We start from the raw sequence: 11,409 nt of genomic DNA, 5'->3' as shown, positions 1-11,409 counted from the left end.
GTATATTATATATATATATATATATTGCATTACACATGCACAAGCACACATATACACACACACACACATCAAAAGTGCCTTTAAAAAGGCACTTCCAAAATCTGGTCCACATCTGCAATCCCAGCACTTAGGGAGCAGAGGCAGAAGGATTCTAGGCCAACTTGGGCCTGGAAGGCAATAAGACTCCATCTCAATTACAAACATACAACAGAAACAAAATATAATAAAAACAGCAAGAAGAGGGCCTAATATAGAACTTGTAACACAGTAAATGAGCAATAATAGTTCATTCATTCTCAGACATCAGTAACAGTCTATTTACTCTCAAAGTCTTATGCAGTCACCTATCTACCAAAATTATTTAGATTTTTCTATCACACTACAGTATAAATAATAATAGTGCAAAGAAAATTTTTATTTTAACAGAAATTAAAATATTAAGACCAAAGGAATAAAGCTCAAGTGACTATTAATTAAAAAAAGTTTTTGTTCTGTGGGGAGGGAGCAGCTTGAGACATCCTTGGCTCAGGGATTTGGAAACAGGAAGTAGTACAAGGAATCCCCTGAGTAGTGGCACTGTGAGATTGTTTAGGTTAAATACTGTTAATTAAAGCCTTGCACCCCAAGGGAGAAAAATTAATATGGGCTAAAAAGTAGCTGTATGCTAGCAAAGCTACCCCTTGAGAATTTCTGAAATTTTCTAAGGATTTCCATGCTAGGGCTGGAATCTGTAAATTCCATATTTTGAGAAATTTCCTTTGCTGCTTCTTCTGTCTGCTGGCTGTCATTTTCATTGTAGTAAAGGAATGTTTAAAATGTGCATCAATTGCAGTCCTGAAAGGGACTGAATATTCCAGAAGAGCCAGACATGGCTTGGCTGAGTAGAGGGAGATTTTACCAAAAATTGCTTTGGTGAAGAGAACAGAAGAGAGGGAAGAATTTTTTTTTTTTTACTATGTATTAAAAAAGACTCCTTTTAGCATAAATTGGCAACGAAACACTACAGAGTTAAAAAAGTTCTAACAAGTTGCATTTGTTAACATTTCAAAAACAAAAGGTTCAGTTTACGTCACCTACCGTGTCTTGCAAATGATTCTTGGTTCATTAATTGCAGAGTTTGAAGGAGATTAGTCTGACCAATGCCTTCCAAGTCTCTGGTTTTAGAGTGCATAGTTTTCTTCTAAGATGATTAGAGCTCTTTTCAGACATCGTCTAATATAAATCTATGAGTTAGTTTAAAAAACGAATCAGTAGTGCTATCCATTCAGTTTTCCAGAACTTAAATAAGATTAGACTATTGATGCCCAGGATATGGACTATTTTAGCTTCTAGATTTGAAAGAGCATCTTGTAGAGATAAAGACCTCCAAGTGCCTAAATTTGCTTAGAAAGTGCTGACCAAGCTAGGAGTTTCACCAGCGTTTCCTGTGTCAAAAACAAGTTCTTTATTTGGTCTTCAATGACAGTAAAACAGGAATCAGAAACTCTACTGTTTGTTCAAAAGCAGAAGCTAGAATCATTTCAAAGAACGACAGAGCAAAATTGGAACTGAAACTCCACTTTTACTTATCTGCAGAAGCAGTGGGGTGTATCGCTAGGGACTTCTAGTCCCTTGTTGCAAGTGAAATTCATTTAATTTAATGTTCATTTTAGAAATTTATTTTATTATTTTTTGTAGAAGTGAAATTTATTAACCATAGGGCTTTCTTTCATTTATGTCCTGAATCAGGATATAGCTTCCTGTTTTTGATACTCACCAAGTCATCTTATGGGTCCCCAAAATAGTTTTTAATGATTTTATGAGGAGTCTGGACTTCCCCAGAACATGCATCCATTGGCATAATTTCTGAGAGCTTTTAGTCTGATTTGGTAATTAAACTAATTTGTACATTAATAAAAACATTCTTTGAAATAACACAAGTCCCAATACAAAAAAATATCTGCATGTAGGCAGATATTTGCTTCTTTTTTTTTAATTAAAAAAAAATCCATAACCTTGGATCCAGAAACATATTTAAGAAAATTAATTAACATTAACAGATACCATGAAATCCCAAATTTTACCAGGAGGTCCTATTCATTCTTTATGATTGTGGTAGACCATTTAGTATTTTAAAATACTTTAAAATTCAGAGTTTGTGACAGAAAAGAAATTAAAACATAGAGTTTCTGATGAGCTCATGGGTATTAACTTAGGAAGGGCAACGTAGGGAGGGGACTGTCACACAGCCAAGGGGCTAAACATGCGATGTACTTTCATACCTACCACAGCTCTTCTCTTTGCCTGAAATGCCTCTATCTAAGTGTTCTCTCATTCATCAAGGCTCAGTTCAAATTTTACTTCTTATCAGTAACTCTCTTATGTCTGCCCCCAAACCTCATGCCCAGTAGACTTACTTATTTCTTCTTTTCTTTTCCCCCTACCTTCCTCCCCTCTCTCTTTTCCTTCTTACCTTCCTTCCCTTTCTCTCTTTTCTTTCTCTTTCTTAGTCCCCCCCATCTTTCTTTCTCTCTTCTTGGTGCTGGTATTGCACCCAGGGCCTTTCACATGCTGGGCATACTTTCTACAAGTAAATTACACCCCCAACACTTCATACACTGATAGCCTGTGAATTCCTTGATATGAAACATGTATCTTTGTGATTCTTATAATATGTACATTGTCTAGTACTAAATAATAAATGGTTGTTGAAGGGAACCAATTTGGGATAGGGAGTTGGTAGCTGAAAATGACCTAAAATGGTCCCTGCTTTCAAGCTATCCCACACATTCCCCTGTTCTCTACTTATATCTGTCATTGCTTAGATGATACATGGTCTGACACCCATCTATTAAGCCATCTTCAAATGTCAGGTTCTCATTTCTAATAAAAACACACAACCATATATTATTTTAAACTTTTCAAACCTCTTTTGTATATATTATATTATTGAAATCTTATAATTCTATCAGATTCTAGATGAAATTACACAAATTTATGTAATATGGATGACTTTGGACTAGCACTCAATCTTTTGAAACCTCAGTATAATTCCATTTGATCCAGAGTTTGTTTTTTAACTTTTTATTTTGAAAGAGTTTCGTACATACAGAAAGTTGCAAGAGTAGTGCAAAGAATACCCACATTCACCTGTTGTTAACATTTTGCCATATTTAATATCTTTCTTCTCTCTGTTCACTTCTCTTTCTATACCTAGAGAAAACCATTGAAAGCAAGTTGCTGGCACACACATAGCACTTAGACTTTTTTATAACTCTTCTGTCTCTAATCAAAAAGTGCCTTCCATTCCCCCCGCCCCCTTTTTTTTTCAGTACTGGAGTTTGAACTCAGGGCCTACACCTTGAGCCATTCCACCAGCTCTTTTTTTTTTTTTTTTGAGAACAATTTGCATGGGCTGGCTTTGAACTGTGATCCTTCTGATCTCTGCCTCCTGACTAGCTAGGATTACAGGCATGAGCCACTGGAGCCTGGTATTCAGGGCATTTGTTTTTGTAAAAAGCACTTCAAGTTGGGTTTGTCTGATGTTTCCTCATGATTTGATCCAGCTTATGCACTTTGGCAGAATTCTGTGTAAGAATGATACTGCTTTCTTAGTGCACCAAGGTGGGAAGCTCATGTTGCCTATCCCATCATTGATGATGTTTGCCAGATTTCTCCACTATAAAGTTACTATCATTCAGCTGCTAGGTTTTTGTTTGTTTGTTTGTTTGTTTTTGGAATGATTATTCTAACTTTACTTCTTGTATAGGAAACTAGTTTTTCCCAATTTATAGCCTCTTGGGCCTCCTTTTATTCCAGCCATCACTGAGGCAACCATCCTCAGCTGGGTGAAAAGTGGTATCACTGTCCTTATATGACCCAATCTTATTATCTTAAGAAAAGTGTGACAAAATGTAATACAATCCTATCAATGTGGAAAGAAATCAAGCCATATGATTAGAAAGACAAAGAAGTATCTGATTACACAATGTTAAAGATTATTCACCCATTGCCTATAAATGCTCCTCAGATGTCTATTTAATTCTATGATAGCTAAAGATAATTAGTACATCCTGACTTAAAAGTAGAGATAACTGGGCATGCTGGTGCACACCTGCAATCCCAGCATTCAGGAGCCTGAGGCAGGAGGATTGAGAGTTCAAGGCCACAAGGTCAGCATGGGCTACATAGCAAGATGCTGTCTCCAAAAGTAAATACATACATACATACATACAAAAAATAACTATTTCTGGAAGTTTAAAACAATTTTTGGGTGGCACTCAGTTTTGAGCTCAAGACCTCACACTTACTAGGTAGGTGCTCTACCACTTGAGCCACTCTGCCAGTCAAAATTTTAAATTTTGATCGACATGGAGTTCAACTGGAAGCACTTGCCAGTCCTCCCAGTGATGAAGACAGAGTTTTCCACAAAGTAATTAATGTAAAATTATACTTTCTTGCTTTCCTCACATTACATTAGAAAGTATGTGCTGTTGGTCAGAAACCATAATGAAACTACAAAAACCATGTAATGAGAGCTTGTGGTTTGAGTTGTCTGACCAGTCATGGGGATGAATATATAGCAATTTAGCCATACTCACTTCTTGCAGTAATAAAGGCACATTTGGGGGGACTATGCCAAAGACAGTACAGTAAGTAGTCCATGTCACTTGAACACGAAACCCTCTCCAAGCAAGGTAACCACCTAGGACACTTTCAAAGTAAAATTGAGCAGGAAGTCACAGCAGATAATGTCATTCTCAGCAGTGGTAATTACTGGCCTTACAATTTTAATACATAGCTGCTACAGAATAAAAGCTAGGTGGTATCTTACAAAACAGGTCATCATTTCATAGTCAGCAGGGAAGAGGAGTATAACTAAGCAATAGAATTTTTTAACATGTAAACTAAAACAAATTAAAGGCACTATGAATAGACTAAATCTAAAAGAGCTATGTCTTAAGTTGCTCTTTTCCTGGTCCTCTTGTAAAGATATTTCTATGGCCACTGGAGGACTAGTAAGAAAGGATTAGAATCAGGCTAGTGGCAGAGGCAACAATAATTGTGTTATGATCAAAGAACCTTCCAAAATCTTGGTTGTTCAGAATACCAGAGGTCAGCTGTTTTCTACTGGAAGAAATAAGGAGTGAGCAGCTCAGAAAACTAGGCATGGGTAGTGGTGATAGGAGAAGTATTTCTAAACAAACCCACCACTTATTGGACTAAGCTAAAATAAACTGCATATTTATTAAAGTTTTTCAGGGTATCTTAACATTTATACAATGGATTTACATTCTCCTTGAAAGAGTTCCCCCGCCCCCACAGTGGTCATCCAGCTTGTGAATGAAAGTCACAGAAAAACACATTAGGAATTCCAAGGAAAATCGAGAGAAAAGCAGAGGAACAGGGAAGTCCATCCTCAGAGATTGAGATTCAAGCTTCATGTTTAGCAACACATCTGCTTTCCTTCACCATTTGTTTTTGGTAACTTTCTTGCCTTTACTTGAACTATGCTTGCTCTTTGACCCCATGACCCCATATACTTTGAGTCCTCCATTTTCTCCTAATCAATCATTCTCTTTCTATCTTCCATTTTCTCCTGTCCAGCCCCAGACACTGGTGCCCATTACTTAAATCATGCTTCCAATATTCATTTCAACTCATAGTCTAGCCATCCTGTTTTTCTGACCCTACAACTCCGTAGTGAGAGTTTCTCTAGAAAAATCAGACAGCTATACCAACTGATGTCACTATACTGCTGCTTTCTGACCAAGGCTGAGACCTCAGTTATGTTCAATGTGTGCTGATCAACTGATAGTGGCAGTTTCACACCTTTCCCTATGCTTTCAAAACCTCTTCTCACCTCAAATTCTTCTTTCACTTAGCAAAGAATGGTTCTGCCCATTTTAGTAAGAGAAGCCAAGGACATGAAAGAGAATTACGCCTTCTTCTCCCTCTTACTTATAAGCTTATTTATTGGCATTTGTACTTCTGCTTCTTGGTGGAACAGTTGCCTACATAAGGCTGATTTCCCAACCTGTGGATGGATATCATCTCCTTCTGCCTACTCAAACACTGTGTTATATTAGTCATCTCCCCTGTTCCATTTTAATTCAGAAAATAAAGTGGTTTATTTTATCAAACATGACAACAAAAAGCTGTTACTTTATCAGTTTGGTTCTCTAATTATAAGGAAAAGAAACCAATTAAGATAATTGATGGGAAAAGTGGTATTCACTGGAAAGACACTGGTATAACAGCCTAGAGAAAAATGCTGCTCAAGTCATCTGAGAGCAGAAAGTACAAGATCATTTAAAACAAATTGAACATTCACAATCACATACATTTATAAACTCAGATTCATCTACTTTGTCTCCCTGAGTGTCACTACTCAAGACACAGCTCTTGAGAAGGAAATGTGATTGGCCTAACCCACCAGAAACATGTGTAGAGGGGATGGCTTTGTTCCTTTTACCCTTATCTTGCTTGATTTCTCTATAGCAGGTAATTGCGATGAGTATTTTCTCCTTTCTGCATCATTCTCTTTTGCTTTGTGTGACACTATTCCTTTCCTTTAAAAAGGGTACGGTGGCTCATGCCTGTAATCCCAGCTACTCAGGAGGTGGAAATGGGGTGGGGGCATCAGGATTTGAGACCAGACCAGGCAAAAAAGTAAGTGAGACTCCATCTCAGCCAATAAGCCAGGTGTGGTAGCATGAGCCTGTGGTCTCTTCTAGGCAGGAGGCCATAGGTAGAAGGATGGATGTCTGAGTTCGGCTCTGGGCAAAAACTGGAGACCCTGCCTAAAGAAAACTAAAGTGAAAACAAGCCAATTTATGCAATATTGTCTGACTATTCATAGGTAGTCTTTTCTTATGCCACAATCCCTTTCTCCTTTGTCCTCCAGAATTTGAATTTCACTTAATAGGTGACTCTCATTCTTATTTAGATGCTTTTCTCTGTGTTTCTATACCACCTAGACCTATCATTGTCATTACCTAGTACACAGAAAAGAAATTTGACTTACTTACCTACTTTACAAAGGGTCTAAAAATTTACTATTTTTGTTTTCACACTCTTTAAGAGACAAATAATCATCTGATAAAAATTGCTTTGATATTGTAAGATAAAAGATCTTTTCTATCAAAGTATTTGTTACTTTCTTAGATTACTTAAAAATTCCTCAGGTCGCCATCTTAGGTGACATGCATGTTTAAAGTGTCCTTCATCTTCTGGATTCCTGTCCGACTTCATTGCCTGCCAAACTATATGCCTTAACCCATCCCCCAAGTCTTTTAGCCAATCTGGAAAGATTGTGAACCTCTGACCTGGACGAATCCCAGGTGAGGGGCAGGTACAACTGCGTCAGGGATATAAGGAGGAGCTACAGTCATCCATTTTGTGCTTGTGTGTTTGCTTAGCTGTGGTAAGTACATGGTTGCACCCTTTTGATCAAGAGAAATTGCCTTGTGAAGATTTTCTGTCTCTTGTGTGTCTGTTTTCAGCACCAGAGTGTTATTAATTCCAACAATATGTAAAAATGAGTAAAATGCTCAATATGGTCTTTATTGTTACAGATTTTTTCTGTTGCTTTACCTGTAAACATAGGCATAAAATGAATACTGTAAAACTATTAAAAAGTACCAAATTACTATGAATCTTTCAAAATCATACTCTTCTATAGAAGAGTATTTTTTGATATGTGAAAATATAATATACTGCTAGGAGAAAATATATGTATAATATGACCTTTTTGTAGACATTAAAAACAAATTATGTTTAGAATGCATATATATATATATATTATATATATATAATATAATATATATATATATTACATTGGGAAAATTCAAGCATAGTTTTATTACTCTTTGGATCACAGAAGAATGGGCAATTTTTAAAAATTATTTTATTAGCATATAATAGTTGTACAGGAGGATACTTTGTGGTATGTACATATGTGCTTACAATATATCTTAATTAGACTTACTTCCTCCATTATTCTTCCTCTAACCCCTTCTCCCTTGTTAGAACAATTTCAACAATTGTTCAACAGTTTCAACAATTGAAATTGTTCAACAATTTCAACAGGTTTCATTTTCATATATGGATACAAAATACATCCACTATATTTGTCCTCATTCCCCCTTTACTTGTGTCCACCCACTTCCCATTGATACCAACCTCTAGAAAAGACCAATTTTTCCCTCCTGCCTTTAATTTTTGTTTTCTAAGCATCTATTGATGGTTCAAGGTGGTTTCGCCTCAGTACTGCAGGCATGTATATATTGTGCTTTAAATAAATTAATCCTCCCCCCTCTCCTTACTTACTCATTCTCTATCACCATGCTCCCCTAATAGAATGGGTGATTTCAAAAAATCTTTCTATCAGAAATTTGTGAATTTTGTAATTAAAAATATTATGATAAAACCTCATAAGTATTCTCTTTCTCAATCTACTTTGATGATAGCATGCCCATACACATGAGTGTATGCACACATGACAACAGAAATTTGATTCCTTTAAAACTTAACTTTTTCTATAGAAAGGCAAAAACAATTTAGTGAAAATACAGTACTGGACTTATAAGGAAGGGTCAGAAATAGAGTGAATATGTAACTATTGTCAAAGGTGATTCTCTACTAATTAGTAAAAGGTACCAGTATGTTTGGAAAGTTTCATCCAGATATACAACTCTACCATTGTGGGTTGACAGGACTAAGGAGAGAGAAACCACTTTCCAGGGAGAGTTGTTTTCTAAAAGCAAATACTGGGTAGAGACTTGAAGTTCCTGACAATTATAAACCAGTGAAATACAAGGTGTTTGTGTTTAGGACAATTTAGTCAAGAGTGCAGCTAACATAATCAGCTGTCAAAAAAGAAGCAGTTTTGTGAAGTAGATTAAAATAAGAAGGAGGAAATGTTTAAACAAAGATTCAGAGGATTCCAAGATGGCAGCTAGAGGTAGGAAGCAGAAAGCGACCCTCCAATAGTGAAATCTTAGAGAGACACTGGAGACACACTTTGCAGGCATAATCACCGAGAAAAGGCATAACTTTGACCCCTCCACATCTCCAGCTGGTGCAGAGAATCTCCACTTCACGTTAAACGGAGAAATGAGGAGGGCCCCCGGGGCCGCCAGTGGCCGGCGCCCATACGGCTTGGGAAGATGCGGACCAGGTGAGCTTCGCGGTACCGCGGTACCCCCACAGACAAGCCTGGGCCAGAGCAGCATAGCCCCCTGGACAGACTGACCTCCACCTGGGAAAAAAAACAAAAACTGAGTAATAAGCAATAAGAACAGTTAAGACACGCTGGAAAGAGGGTGGGGCACCCTGAGCGCTGAAGATTGGGGGAAGGGAACCCTTCCCAGGACTGTAAATAAACAAGCCGGGCGGGCCGGAGAGGCTCTGGCGGGAGCGGGGTGCGCACCCAGCAACCAGGAGCGGGAAAGCTTGTGAGAGGAGGGAAGACCCACTTCCCACGTGAACTGTAAACAAACATGGTGGCTGGCAGGAGCAGCAGCCCTGCCCAGTAAGCAGGAGCAGGAAAGCTTCTGAAAGTGGCAGTGGGAGGAAAACTTCAGAGGAGAGGGGGGAAGACCCACCTCCCACATGAACTGTAAATAAACACACAGGCCTGACAATGCGGGGGCAGTGTCACCTTTCCCAGTGCTTGGAAAGGGGAAAGCCTGTAGCAGAGGCTCCCGCACAGGAGAACTCTGAGCAAACAAAGCCTGTGGGACCAGGTGAGTGATAGCTCACCCCAGAGATCTGCATAAATAACGCCGCCAGCTACAGGCTGAGAGCAGCAGGCAGGCAAGCCACAGTTGCAGATACCACTCTCAGAACTGTCTCCAGATGCTTTTTTTCTTTTTCTCCCTACCTTTGATGAGAGAACAACCGAATTACACCTGCAAGCTGAAAAACTTACTGAAACTGTATTGCATTTGAACTGGGGACACTTGGTGGGGCTTTTGTGTGTGTGTGTGTGTGTGTGTGTGAGTGTGTAGTTTTGTTCTACTTTATGCATCCCCTTTGATGAGACAACTACAGAACAACATCTGAGGCACCAACTCCAGGACTGGAGATTGACATGAACACCCAAATTATTAAGACTGAAACTGCATTGCATATAAACTTGGATGTTTTTTGTTTTGTTTTTTTTTTAATTTTCTATTTTCCATTTTATTTCAATTCATTTTTATATATAGATATTACTTTCATTTACTTATTTTTTATTTTTTTATCTTTGATTTTCAATCCTCTCTCTGTCTCTCTAATGTCTGTTCAGCTTACTGTCAATTAGTACACTAACACTCCCTGTTTATACCTTTGAAGCTCTCTTGTCTGATACCTTGTTCTGCTTTCTCCCTCTTGTCTGTATATTTGTTTTCCCCTTTTCTTTAACTTCTTGCTTTCCATCTCAGCTCACTCTTCCATTCTAAATATTACCACTGTTATTATTACAAGCTAGAAAATACTTAATTGCACACAGTACAGGGACAGTAACAACACCAAGGACAATGACGGGAAGACAGAAAAAACAGGGAAACCAGTTTCCCCACAGGAAAAAATTAGTACAGGAACTAGAGGGGAATGAAGAGAACAGAAACTCAGATAAAGACTCCAACAAAATGAAGATAAACTATGCCAAAGGACCCAATGAAGCCCACAAGAATAATTTAAAAGAAGACATACTACAAGTACTCAATGAGAATTTTATAGAGATGATACTGGATAGGGTCAAACAAAATGTACAGGAGACACTCAAGAAATTCCAAGACAATAAAAATAGAGAATTTGAAAAAGCAAAAGAAGAAATAAAGGAAACCATAGAAGCACTGTATAAACACCAAAGTGAAAGAGAGAACACAATGAATAAACAGATAAATGAACTCAGGACAAAAATAGACAACATTAAAGAAGAAAACTGCCAGGATATGGAAAACCTCAGAAAAAAGAACGAAACAGAACTGCAAAACAAAACGGAAGGCCAATCCAGCAGAATAGAACAAATAGAAGACAGAATCTCAGAACTTGAAGATGAAATGGTAATTAAAGGAAAAACCAAAGAACTATTAACTAAACAACTCAAGACTTGTGAAAAGAAAATGCAAGAACTCACTGACTCCATCAAAAGACCAAACTTGAGAATCATGGGCATCGAAGAAGGAGAAGAGGTGCAAGCGAAGGGAATGAGTAATATATTCAACAAAATAATAATGGAAAATTTCCCAAATCTAGAGAAAGATATTCCCATACAAATGCAAGACCTCCAGGACACCAAACCGACCAGATCAAAATAGAGCTACTCCACGACATATCATCATTAAAACAACAAGTTCAGAAACTAAGGAAAGAATATTGAAGGCTGTAAGAGAGAAAAAACAAGTAACATACAAAGGTAAACCCATCAAAATCACAGCA

The 11,409-nt window shown here is 37.7% G+C and overlaps 1 protein-coding gene and 1 long non-coding RNA gene across 9 annotated transcripts in view; one reads left to right on the top strand and one right to left on the bottom strand.

Moving 5' to 3' along the window:
* Chd1 (chromodomain helicase DNA binding protein 1) overlaps positions 1-1,306 on the bottom strand; it is a 140,784-nt gene extending 139,478 nt beyond the window's left edge. The window contains exon 1 of one of the 3 annotated variants that reach the window (XM_074077036.1): positions 1,078-1,306. The gene's annotated coding sequence lies outside the window, so the exon portion shown is untranslated. The remainder of the gene's footprint in view (positions 1-1,077) is intronic. The other 2 variants (XM_074077034.1, XM_074077035.1) reach the window with 2 other exon arrangements.
* LOC141424161 (uncharacterized) overlaps positions 1-11,409 on the top strand; it is a 133,555-nt gene that overhangs the window by 61,228 nt on the left and 60,918 nt on the right. The gene's annotated exons all lie outside the window — the stretch shown is intronic.

The sequence above is a fragment of the Castor canadensis genome, chromosome 6, assembly GCF_047511655.1.
Source record: "Castor canadensis chromosome 6, mCasCan1.hap1v2, whole genome shotgun sequence".
Classification (NCBI taxonomy): domain Eukaryota; kingdom Metazoa; phylum Chordata; class Mammalia; order Rodentia; family Castoridae; genus Castor; species Castor canadensis.
This window is presented reverse-complemented; position numbering and strand designations above follow the sequence as displayed.